A 12,390-nucleotide genomic window follows, 5' to 3' on the forward strand; every position below is an offset into this window, starting at 1 on the left:
CTCACCACCCAAAGAACGCTGGCGTGTGCAATTGGCTCTTACAACCTCAGTGTGCTCACACTGGAGAGAGAAGCCCTGGGAATGGGTACTCCATCTGTTCAGCTTCACTTTGGATCTCCATGCTAAAGTGAGCTGCACATGATACTTGCTGGTTCTTGAAGGCAATATAGTCACATCAGGGTGGCACCAAGCCTAGCTAATTAGCCTTTCTTGGCAGGTCTAATTAGGCTGGGCAGGGAGCCACACAGATAGAGCTATACTTTTGTGGGTTCCAGCTCTCGCTCGGTCCCAGTCAGAGTGGATATCTGTATCGTATCCATGCCGTGCTGCAGACATACCACCAGTGCTTCCCAGGAGCCCATGAGCCTGGCAGCAAAACCTGTGGAGAGGCCAGCCGAGGACTGAGGAGAATAGTTGGAGCTGGTGGGATGAAAGGCTGCTTCTTTCTCCGAAGACAAATTTTTGGAAGAGAAAAAAAAAATGTCATGCAGACTTTTCTTTGCTTTTTTGACTTGCTGTGATGATTTCTGAAAATACCCCACACCCTGGGGTCCAGGATGAGGTCAGGCACTTTTGTGCTCTGCTCAAACCCTTTGTGAGATGGAGGCAGTGACTCCGAGAGGAAAAGCCACAAAAAAGCCCCAGTCAGGGTCTCCTGGTGGATGTAAATCGTAATAATAAAATGAGTTTGTGCATTCCTTTCCCATCCCTTACCATGGGCTATGCCCCCTTTTGGACTGAGGGTTAGATGGGTCTCAGTTTGCTATCAGCTGAGGGTTAGACTTGATTTGGCTGTATCTGCCACAGAGCCGAGATGTCCCCCGTGTGCTCCTTGTGGTCAGCCTGACCCAAGGAGGGCAAAAAGCAAGGGCAAGAAATGAAAGCTGGGCATCCCCGGCCATGGTGAGTCCCGCCATGGGGGGCAGCCAGAGGCAAACTTGTTAAAATCGGTTGGAGGACAAGAGAGGAGGTGGAGACCAAGCTGCGGCTAGTGGTGGAGGCAGGAATCCAGATGGCCACCTTCCTAGATCAACATTGCAGACATGAGATTCGAAAGGAGAAACTGTCACAAAAGTAAACAGCGTAAGAGAGAGGGCCGTAATGCTTGGACTGGCCATCGTCCAGGTGTCCACCCTCTTATCACACAACACGCTGCGGTCAAACACAGGAGCGGGCCCCGAGCATCTGCGGCCGAAGCACCTAATGACCGTTTGCGTGGCGAGCGGAGCGGGAGGCTACGGCAGCGCAGGGGAGAGGAGCGGAAAGGAGGCTCTCGAGCACGTGGCAGGCTGCCTGGCCGGCACAGCGTGCGGCAGGGGAGGAAAGACATGAAACAAAAGCCTTCCTGCAGGAGCAAAGAGAAAAGACCCACTGCTGACAGCAATGAAACAACACAGCCCGCTGCGGAGGCCAGAGCTCCTGGGGCAGGCGAGGCCAATAGTTGTAAAAACAGAGTTTTGAAGTCGGAAATGTAACGTGACTGCAAATTGCCTCGCTTTACCCCTCCGAACCCCGGCTCCTGCCGCGTGTCGTGGGACGCTGAGCAGCCGGGGGAGAGCTGGCAGCGGGGCGGGCGGGCGCTCCGGCCTGCGCTGGCACGAGGTGCCCGCCAGAGAGCTTGGCACCCCTGCCCCTCCGACCTCTTCCCAAAACACGGAACTGCCCCAAATAGAAATATTCCTGACACTAGCGTTCCCCGCCCCGCTGGCGGGGAAGATGGTCTTTTTGGAGGCTCTCTGCCAACAACGACAATAATCCAGTGCCATTAATTCCCACCGGGCCCTACTCACAATGGCCAAACTGGACAGATAATTTACAACTGACATATCTCTTGTGGAGACAGGACGCAGGCATTTTTACCAACAGGTCATATAAGCCCCAGAGCAGAATCAAAACACATGGTGAAAAATACATTTTTCTCCTGTTTCCATCCTGGCTGTGCCACAGCTTTTGGCGGGATGGTGGAGGACTGCAAGTTTTGCAGTTGCAGCTCTGGATATTGCTTAATCTTCTTCTGTTTTACAGGGCCTTTTTACCAAAATATTTGCTGTGAATGGGAAGCAAGGGGAAAAAAAAAAAAAGACAACTGGAGAGGGTTTCTGATGCACTGTTTACATCATTTGCACTTTCTTCAGAGCCACAGGAGTTAGAGATGGAAAACCCATATTAAGTCATTGAGGGTGAACTTTTCCAAGGCTTTTAAATCACTTACCACTCTGACAAATGACCTCCAGAGAAACTCTGTGTGGCAATTTCAGCCATTGCAGCCCACCAATGTCTTTTCCATTCCTTGGCTGGAGGTTACCATCCCCACAGCAGAGTCAGCAGAAGAGGATCTGTGCCTGTGCCTCAGCAGGCTCATTTAAGAAATTGGGCAATGACCTGTGACTGCTGAAATGGAGTCAGCCTCCTGCTGTTGACTGTTCTGGGGAGAAGCAAGGGCTGAAAGAGGGGCATGGAGAAGTAGGAGAAACTTAGGTTGACCTTCTCTTCTGCATCTGTCAGAGCTTGCTGAGGCTTTAATTCCCATGTAAAAAATGACCTGCGGTGCAACACAGAATCCTCAGAGGTCTGATTCTAGAGTGAAATCACTCAAGGCCAGGTCCGCAAAGGAAATTGGGTGCATATATAAGCAGGTAGGAATCAAGGAAGACTTATAAAAATGCCCATCAGGCTAGACACTCATCTGTCATTAAAATGCAGAGGAGGCAGACAGTGAAAGAGCAAAAGAAATACAGCTTGTATTTTCTACAGTAGAATAATTTAGAAACTGTTTAGCAGTTTTTTCAGATTTTATCCTTCCTCTTAAATTGATCTTTATTCTTCTTCATTCTCTCTTTCCTGGGATTTCCCCTCCCCCAAAGACCACTTCTTTTTTTTCACAGCATATTTTGTTTCAACATGGAAGTTCACTACTCATTGAAGTAAAACAAAGACGCCCCAGGGATATTATTGACTGAATCCCGCCTTGTATTTCTAACATCACCATTTTGGAAAGAAAAACAGTGCTGCACGGCTGATGAGATTGCTCTGTATTTGTTGAATCTCTGAGATGTTTAGATGCCATCTCAGACCAGGAAGATCCAGTCAGTCCTCTGCTTGCATGGTCTTGGGAAACACCATCCTGACGGGAGACTTTCAACTTAAATGTGAGCTGGTCGGCTAACATAGGATGTGTTTCAGCTGACCTTGGCAGTCACTGAGACACTGAGATTTGGCTGAATGTTCTGTTTCAGTGTAGTTACCTATCTCTCTACTGGTAACTCCAGCAGATGATTTGTACAACATGTTTTAGACTTATTGGGCTATATGAACCTCCTTCTTCAGAGAAAGCATTCCTTTCAGCTCAGTTCCTCTTCCATATGTAGCTCTTACATCTCAGAAGGCACGTCAAGAACAAATGCACCTGAAGAAGGTGAAGTACATGTTTATTACTGCAGGGAGGCTGCATAATTATTTTCAAACTATGCCAGTGTGAAAACTGAAATTTTCCACCCAGTGCCTATATGGGTAAGTCACCTGTGGCACAGAGATCTCTTGTAGAGTCCTGTCCTTGTGAAACCTTGGAAGAAGCAAGTCATGGAAGTGGCAATATTGTCTGACCATGGGAACAGGAAAACAGACCCATCGGATGCAGAGGTGCCTGAACATAGACTTCACAAGTAAGCGAGGGATGGTGTCACAAGTGCACAACAAGTTCAGTGCCCCATATTATGAGAGGACAATATTAATCCCGAGGAAGTGTGGCATCCTTTTTTCTGATCTTGCTCTTGTTGTAGAGAGTGAAGCTCTGGTCCAGCAGTGTTGGCATGGACTTGCGAACATGATTTCCCTCTGCCCCTGGTTCAGCTGTGCTGCCTATTGCTTGAGCAATGTGAGAATCAAGAAGCCACTGCCCTTGCTATGTCCTGAACTGCTTTTGTGCAGTCAACTTGTTGGCCTGAACCCCTACATGAGGGCCCTGGGGGAAAGCGCTGCTTCTGATTCTCTTTGTTCAGAGGACTCTTTGGTTTAGCAGGCCTGAGAAATTAAGTTGGTGAGATAGAGAGAACCGGAGGAAGAGTGGAAGAGAAAGGGTGAGCGGGTGCAAATTATTTCATTATTTCATTATGAACTTTCCATGAAATAGGAAGGATGGAGTCGGGGATGGGAGGACGTTAATTTACGGTAGAATGTTGTTATTGCAGCCCTTCTTCAACCAGTCATGTTACAGGAAGATAAATAAAGCCCAAGCCAAATCTTTTCCTGGACTAAGCCTGCTAGTTTGAAGATTTATGTGCAACTTATATCCAGCCTGATAATTCCACTGTGTGACTGACCGAAGGTCTTCACTTGCACGGTAGGATGTTGTTAAAGGCACGGATATTCAGAACTGGAGCACAGCAGGACACTGCCTGATGAGGCCATTACTAAATTTCAGTGGCCAAAAGCAACTTGTTGATCTCTGTGAATGTGTTGCTTGCAGCACTGGGTATGGGGCTATCTCACAGTACAGCAAACGTGAGGGTTTTTTTTGTCAGTGACTATGCAGAAAAGCCAGGCTCTGTTTGTTCAGTTAGAAAATGCTTACACTAGCTTATTTTTTCCCCTGAAACTCAACTTTCCTAATTCTGTGTGGGAGGGCTTTTTTTCCAGGCTTTTTAAAGTAATATCAGTATTATGGCTAATGAGGCAGTGGAAAGCAAGCTGGTCCATTCGCTGTAGCTAATGACTCCATTCCCATAAGCCTAATCAAAGATTTGTACATTTAATTGCTGTCAAGTCAGCTCTAGCCACCTGCCATTTCTGCCACACCTGAGCTCCCTTCTCTGTGGCCCACAATTTTAAATGAGTCCATCTCTTTTTCTCAGGGAAGGAAAACAGAGCTGCCAAGCAACCCTGAAATGGTGCTTTACTCTTAGAGCAAAGATCAAACAGTCTGTGTTGTCACTGAGCAATATGTATGTTAACTGACTGTGGCAGATTTTTCAAAAATTTATTAGCCTCATATTGGAGATCAGGGAAGTGAGAAATACACCCTTGTCTGGACATGTTCTGGACTTGAGACAGGCTTCTGTCAGAGGCAGAAGGTGATTTTTGTTGGTTCACCACTGAACAAAGTTGAACTACGTTTATTTTTGGTTTTCTCTAATGGAAAATACCACTGAAGCCATTATTCCACTCCTGCAGTGGGATGGTGAGTATTTTGACCAACCTTTGTCCTCAGCATCACGATTCTTAAACATCCTGCCTTCTCCATAGGGAATTGATGCAGGAAATGTTGTGGGGCCATGTTCACTTGAATGTAAGAGATAACTCCTGTTCATTGTTCCAGGGGGAAAAAAAAAAAAAATAAAAACCCCAGTTGCTGACATATTGTGAAAAGAAAATGTTCTTTGTGATCCTGGGTGAATCAGCTTACCTCTGTCCAGGCAAGTGTGACTCCGAAGAGTCAGATATCTAATGCCATTTCTTCAAATGTATTTCCAGAGAAATTTTTAAAGTTGTTAGGAAAGATGCAGTCTACGAAGTCGCACTAAAACATTATTGGTTTCTAGATAACTGTTCATTTTTTAACCTGGTTTCCTATTGAGATGAGAATTATGGGATCATGTGGTGTGATCAGTCTGTCTGATCATCCCTCGCTAATCACTTTTCTATTCTTGGCCAAGTTGAACCCTAGATAACAAGGGAAGACAGATGTGAGAGAGATTACATTACTGTTTCAAGAACATAAGTACCCAGGTGGAGGTACAAAACTCCACAAATACCTCCTATGAATGTCCCAAGTAGGGAAGCCTGGCAAGTGAATTGTCAGCAAAAGAAGAGACCATATGGGTGCCCCAAGCACAGTGATAGCCTTAGCTGGAGATTACTATAAACCACAAAACACAGATCTGTGGAATATGAGGCATCATTGATATCCATTCTTGCAGAAGTACTTTGTTTCCTTTCTCAACCCATCACAGAAAGCATTAAGAGATATATGATCTTTGACTGAATATAATGAGTTTTTTGCAAGTGGCTTGATCCAAATACAAGCTGAAGTTTTTTTCCCCCTTTGTGACAATGTGGAAAGGCTTTATAATAGCTTTTAATATAATTTACTTCAATTTTAGGAGATTTTTCTCTGCCAGAAGAGTTTAATTGGCCATGAAGTCCTGTGAGTTTTTGCATTGTGAGTTGACAGATGCATAGATTACTTTAGCAGGAAAACCAAAGAATAAATTAAAGGGTCTGAAAACAAATTAAAGGTCTGTAGCTATTTGTGTTGGTCTGAGAGCTTACAGTAAATTCTGATTCTTGCCTTTCTATACAGCTAGCCACTGTTGTGCTTTATTGCAGTGCAAACCTAAATCAAACTTCACTTTTTGGCCATTTCTGTGATAATATGTTTGAAATTTCTGCACAGAACATCCGGCAACACCTTCAGAAAAACCAGCTGCCATGTGGTAAGGCACCTCTTTCCTTTTCTCTGAGCTGTCAGATAACAGAGATTCACATGTACATGGAGGGGAGCCAGAGGCAAAGATTGACTGGGGTGCTGCCGTGCTAAACTCTGTAATGCCTGATACCTATGCTAGCCATATGAGCCACCTCCTAAAGACATGAACGTCTGCATTTCTATGCTTGCCTTTGTTATTGAAACAGGCCAGGAAATGAAAAGGACAGCAAATGTTTCCATCAGTGGCTGAAGTATCTTACTAGACGTTGGAGCACCATGTTCAAGTGAAGGGAGACTATTAAATGTGAGGCTGGAGATTCTTGCACCCTTCCTCAGTCATCCATTCCTTCATACATTTCATGTTCAAAGCTCTCCTGCAGGTTGATAGTTTAAATCTTTGAAAATGAGGAATGGAGTGTTTAATTTATTTTTGCTTGGCCACACTGAGGCAGAGATTTCTAGCCAGTTAACTAAAGCATATAAGAATGGAATAAGGTTAGTGATGCTTCTCCTTCAGTGATGTTCTGAGCAGCTGCCACTGAATCTTGCATGGGTTCCAACCTGGTCAGCCTGCGGGGAGGTTCTCCAGAGTGTGCCTCACTGGATCAGCATCCTGGGGAAACAGCAGAGGAACCTCTAGCTCTGGGGTGCCAGATGGGTTTAGAATCACAGAATCATAGAATCTTTGGGTTGGAAGGGAACTTTAATGGTCAGCTGCTCCAACCCCCCTACAATGAGCAGGGACAACTTCAACTAGATCAAATTGCTCAGAGCCCTGTCCAACCTGGTCTTGAATGTTTCCAGGGATGGGGCATCTACCTCATCTACTCTGGGCAGCCTGTGACAGGGTTTCACCACCCTCATTGTGAAAAATATCTTTTTTATATCTAGTTGAAATCTACCCTCTTTTAGTTTAAAACCATTACCCCTTTTCCTACTGCAACAGGCCCTGCTAAAAAGTCTGTCCCCATTTTTCTTATAAGCCCCCTTATAAGTACTGGAATATAAGTAGTAGTAGTAGTAGTAGTAGTAGTAGTAGTAGTAGTAATAATAATAATAATAATAATAATAATAATAATAATAATAAAAGTCTTATAAGTACTGAAAGCCTGCAATACTGCAATAAGGTCTTTCAGGAGCATTCTCTTCTCCAGGCTGAACAATCCCAACTCTCTCAGCCTGTCCTCGTAGGAGAGGTGTTCCATCCCTCTGAGTTGGAGCAGGTGGATTTAGGCTGATAGAGGTGTTGAGGTGCTCCAGCAGGAGCTTTTATTTTGCCTGTGCCTTTCTGGGGTTTGCCTCCAGGTAGCCACATGCTCACCACGCAGGAGCTGGGCTCTCTGCTGCTCATTCAATGGTTCCCAGCAATGTTACTGAAGGTGGAGCTGAGCCATAAAATGGAACATTGCTGTTCCTTCTAGTGTGTGCAAGGCCATAGTGTTTGCAATGCTACTGCAGTGTAATAATGACAGTGTTTATGAGGAGACATAGTTTCAAATACTCAGTTGTAGGACAGAGGTCTTTGACCTTTCACAGAACTATCTTGCAAAACTTATTGCCACACACCCCAAAAGCCAAGAGCTTTGTGGGATTCACAAGCATCTTGTGTAACTGGGAGCCCTCCAGTCCTTGTCTCTTGGTCTGTTTGTGCAGTGTGTAGGTGTGAAACTATTTAGGACTTTGAGGTGAGTGTGGTAGTGTTCATAGGAGGAGCTTCCCAAATTACAGAGGGTGGGCACAGAGCTGAACAGAGACTGTAGGTAGATTCAGGCCCTGCTCCTTTTCCACAAGTGATATCAACTCCAGCCATTAATTAATGTACTAAGGTGTGCTGATTTTGTCTGAGATGACAGTGTTAATTTTCTTCATAGTAGCTAGTATGGAGCTGTTCTGGATTTGTGCTAGAAGCAGTGTTGATAATTCAGGCATGTTTTCATTATTGCTGAGCAGTGCTTACACAGAGTCAAGGCCTTTTCAGATTCTCACACCACCCCACCAGTGAGTAGGCTGGGGGGTGCACAAGAAGCTGGGAGGGTACACAGCCAGGACAGCTGACCTCAACTGATCAAAGGGATATTCCATACCATATGACGTCATGCTCAGTATATAAAACTGGGGGAAGAAAAAGGAAGGGGGGGGATGTTCAGAGTGATAGTGTTTGTCTTCCCAAGTAACTGTTACACATGATGGGGCCCTGCTTTCCTAGAGCTGGAGATGGCTGAACACCTGCCTGTCAATGGGAAGTAGTGAATTAATTCCTTATTTTGCTTTGCTTGTGTGCATGGCTTTTGCTTTGCCTATTAAACTGTCTTTATCTCAACCTATGAATTTTCTTACTTTTCCAGTTCTTTCTCCCATCCCACGGGTGGGAGTGAGTGAGTGTCTGTGTGGTGCTTAGTTGCCGGCTGGGGTTAAACCATGACATAAAGTCAGAACAGAGCTCCACCCTGGCCTCTCTGAGGAGGCCTGAGCAATGGGAAAGAGGTCATGCCATCAGCACCTGGGGTATAATTGAGGATCTGTTACTTTCTCCAGCAGATCTGTTCCTAGAATCTCATTCTTGGTTGCCTTTATCTTCATAAAGGGTTCATAAATGGGAATATGGAATGTGTAAATACCCTGAGCTAACAGTGGAGAAGACTTTCACAGGAGGAATATATGAGAGGGAGTAAATGAATTTCTGCCTTGCTGGTTTGGGAAATAACTGTCTCTGGTTGTAGATTCCATTCAGGGGCAGATTCCTGGACCAGAGAAGCACAGGCTGGACTCAGAGTTGCCATAAATGTCCTCCCAGATGTGCTCAGCCTATTCGATACTCATGAACAGAGAGACCTCTCAGAAGCCAGCTAAGGCATTTGGGAGAAATGGGGGTGGGCTTCTCCCCACCTGGGGTCCTGGTCAATTGGACACATTCTTCCCTGCTCATCTAAAGCAGTGTAAGATCAACTGCAGGAGGTAATACAGCTGCAGCTGGGCCTCTGAGCCAGAGGATTGTCAGCAGTGGCTTTTGAGGATGGGGAAAGTCAGGAGCAAACACCAATGATAGGATGGACTGTGCCTTGTCCTCACCTGGACCCTGATATACCACTCTGCAAATGTTTTCCCACTGCAACCTGCAGAGCTGGGAATTTTTGTGCTAAAAATGATATATACTAGCTCAGTTCTTTGCAAGTAGTTTTGTTATTCCTTTTGCTGTTTTGTCTGTTTGTCTTCCACTTGACACCATTGTCAGTGCTGAAGACAAATATGCATATGTTTTGATTTCCTCCTTAGTGTACACATAACTTACAATGGGAAAGCCTGGAAAGTCTGCAGGATAACCTCCGTAGATAGCTAAATCCATTCTAAATGGCAATGAAAACACAGGATCCTAATCGGGACAGAGAATGTATTTTCAAACGTAGTCCAAAAATGTTTTCTTGGACAGTAATACAGTACCATGGTTTTTGTTCAGCTCTAGGCCAGGGGTTCAGATTTCTCCCTGGGGTCCAGAAGTTGGAAATCATGAGCCACTTGGCATAATTTCATAAAGACCTTAAACTATAGCTCCATTCTCTCTAACTACAGGAGCATATCCTCAGAGTCAGCTGTTTCTGAAGCACCACCTGAAGCACTGCAGGAAATCGATGAGGGAGCAACAGGGCAACCAGCTCTTGGATGGCAAAACCAGGGATCTTCAGTGTAGAGATGATTGGAACTACAGCTCCTTAATTGGAGTTGAAAAGACTGTATTATCAAGAGAGAGGATCCTTGGAACATAAAAGCAACATTATTAGCTCTTCTACAGTGGCATTCAAATGGTAATTTAACCTTTGTCTGAGAGAATAGATTAAAGCAAGAACTCAGAGCAGTCTTGTCTTTATTTTCTTCAGTTACTCCTAGCTCGTGTACTTGCATTTCTGCCTCTGTCTGCATAAGAAGCAGAGCTGTGGAAACTGAAGCATCCAGAATTTCATTCCTCTCCTCCTCCTCCTTTTCCCTGTAACTTAGACACCTGCCCGCTTTCCTCTTAGGAGAGTGTAGGGCTGGCAAATGCTGTCACAGGTAAGAATGAGGACAAAGTCACCGGGGGGGGGGGGCGGGGAGGGGCAGGGCATGTGACAGTCCAGGTCTATTTTCTTAGTTTTTCAGCTTGCTGTCAATATTACAAATACTAGTTTTGCTCTTTCTCACCTGAAAAACTTCCACTGAAATTGCAGTTTCTACAAAATCACAATTTTCCATGACTCTCTTCTTTTTCTGTATGTTTCCTTCAGGAAAATGAACCTCTGTTTTTTTTTAGAAATGTTCCATTAAACTGCCTGTGCATTCTGAGAGCTGTAGCTGGTATCAAGGGAGTCCCTGCAGACACATTATAGGAAGTATAATTTGTCTAGGAAGTTCAATCCAATGGAGAAAAAGAACAAGAAAAGCCAGTGGAGTACCAAGATCTTGCCGAGGCATTGAGTGTAACTTAAGTTGAATCAACCATCAGTGAAATGCATTGACATACAGAATTAAATATTTGGATTTGGAAATAGCCAAACTCTTTCTTTTAGTTGATAACATTGAAACAGTTTTGTATTACATTTAAGAAACGATTTGGGGGGAACTTGAGATTTCACAAATAATGTTAATGCATTAACTTTCATTCCAATTAGAGACAAAACAAATACGGAGTTGCAAATTATAACAAAATAATCTGAATTCCCCTTCATTCTGTGAGTCATTTGTCTGTCTTTCATGTGTATAAGAACATTGAACACTCACAAAAACTTGTTAGAAATCTGTGATCTCCAAGGCTCCACAGGAAACTGCACACAGAGAGTGTCTTACTGGCCATGGAGGAATACTCCCCAACTTCAGCCCAGGTTTGCATTACTGCCACCAAAGAACAACATGCCTGTGGTAAGTAAGAGGGTAGAATTTACATCATACATTATCTTTGCCATAGCTATCAGTGGACTGCATTCATTCAGAGCAATTTCATTTCAAACATAAAACAATGTTGCAGGGGAGAAATAGCATATTTCCCTGTAGGTCATAGAATCATAGAATCATTTTGGTTGGAAAAGACCTTTAAGATCATTGAGTCCAACACAGGCTACTCTCAAATAGACACTATGACCAACTTATAGTGGGTTAGTTTGGATGGGTATATCAAATGATCTGATATCAGACAATTCCTTGTGAATAAGCACACATTTCTCAAATATTGCCAGAATTAAGTGGTGCTTCTTTTTGGGGTAATCCAGCAAAGAAGCTAAGAGCAGAATAACCATATGGATATGCCAGAAGGGCTTCTGAGGGGACAGCATTTAGTAGCCTCTTCCTTTCTTCTCCTAGCTCCAATATGAATCACAAGCTGATTCATTCTCTAGATGAGGTTTCAGTCAGTTTGAGGCAGACACTGGGTGTTTGTAAGTCCAGCTTTAAAGCTGAAATGAATTTATGGTGATGGTGGGAAATCTTAATGAGAAAGACTGGGCAACTTTAGCAATTTTTTTTCCCTGCAAACTTTCCACTACCACTTACACAAGTGGTATAGGAATGCAAACACATATTGTAGAGTTGGTGTAGTCCGGACAGTACAAGGATATAAATGAGTGAAGAATTGTGGTGTCCTTTAGTAAAGAACTGTTAGAATGTGAGAAGTAGACAATCTCTATGTATATGCATCCTTCCAAGAGCATTGATAATCTTTCATGATGAGAAGGAAATGTTTCATCTCAAAATTGATTTCAAAACTATTTACTATAATGTTTTTTCTGGCAATAAATGTCTTCAGAGTCTTGGTCAATACACTTTTTCTTCCTGAAATAATAGTCTTGTTTCATTATTATTTGTTATTATTAGCGTTACCTTGAGGAGAGGAGTGTAAATATGTATCAACCTCTCAAAAGATGATTTTGCAGTGTCAGCTGCGTCCCTGTTTTGCTCTACAAAACAATGTAGATACAGCTAGGAGCACCTCACACAGGCTAGGT

This window comes from Phaethon aethereus, assembly GCF_964289735.1.
Source record: "Phaethon aethereus genome assembly, chromosome: 1".
In the NCBI taxonomy this organism is placed as follows: domain Eukaryota; kingdom Metazoa; phylum Chordata; class Aves; order Phaethontiformes; family Phaethontidae; genus Phaethon; species Phaethon aethereus.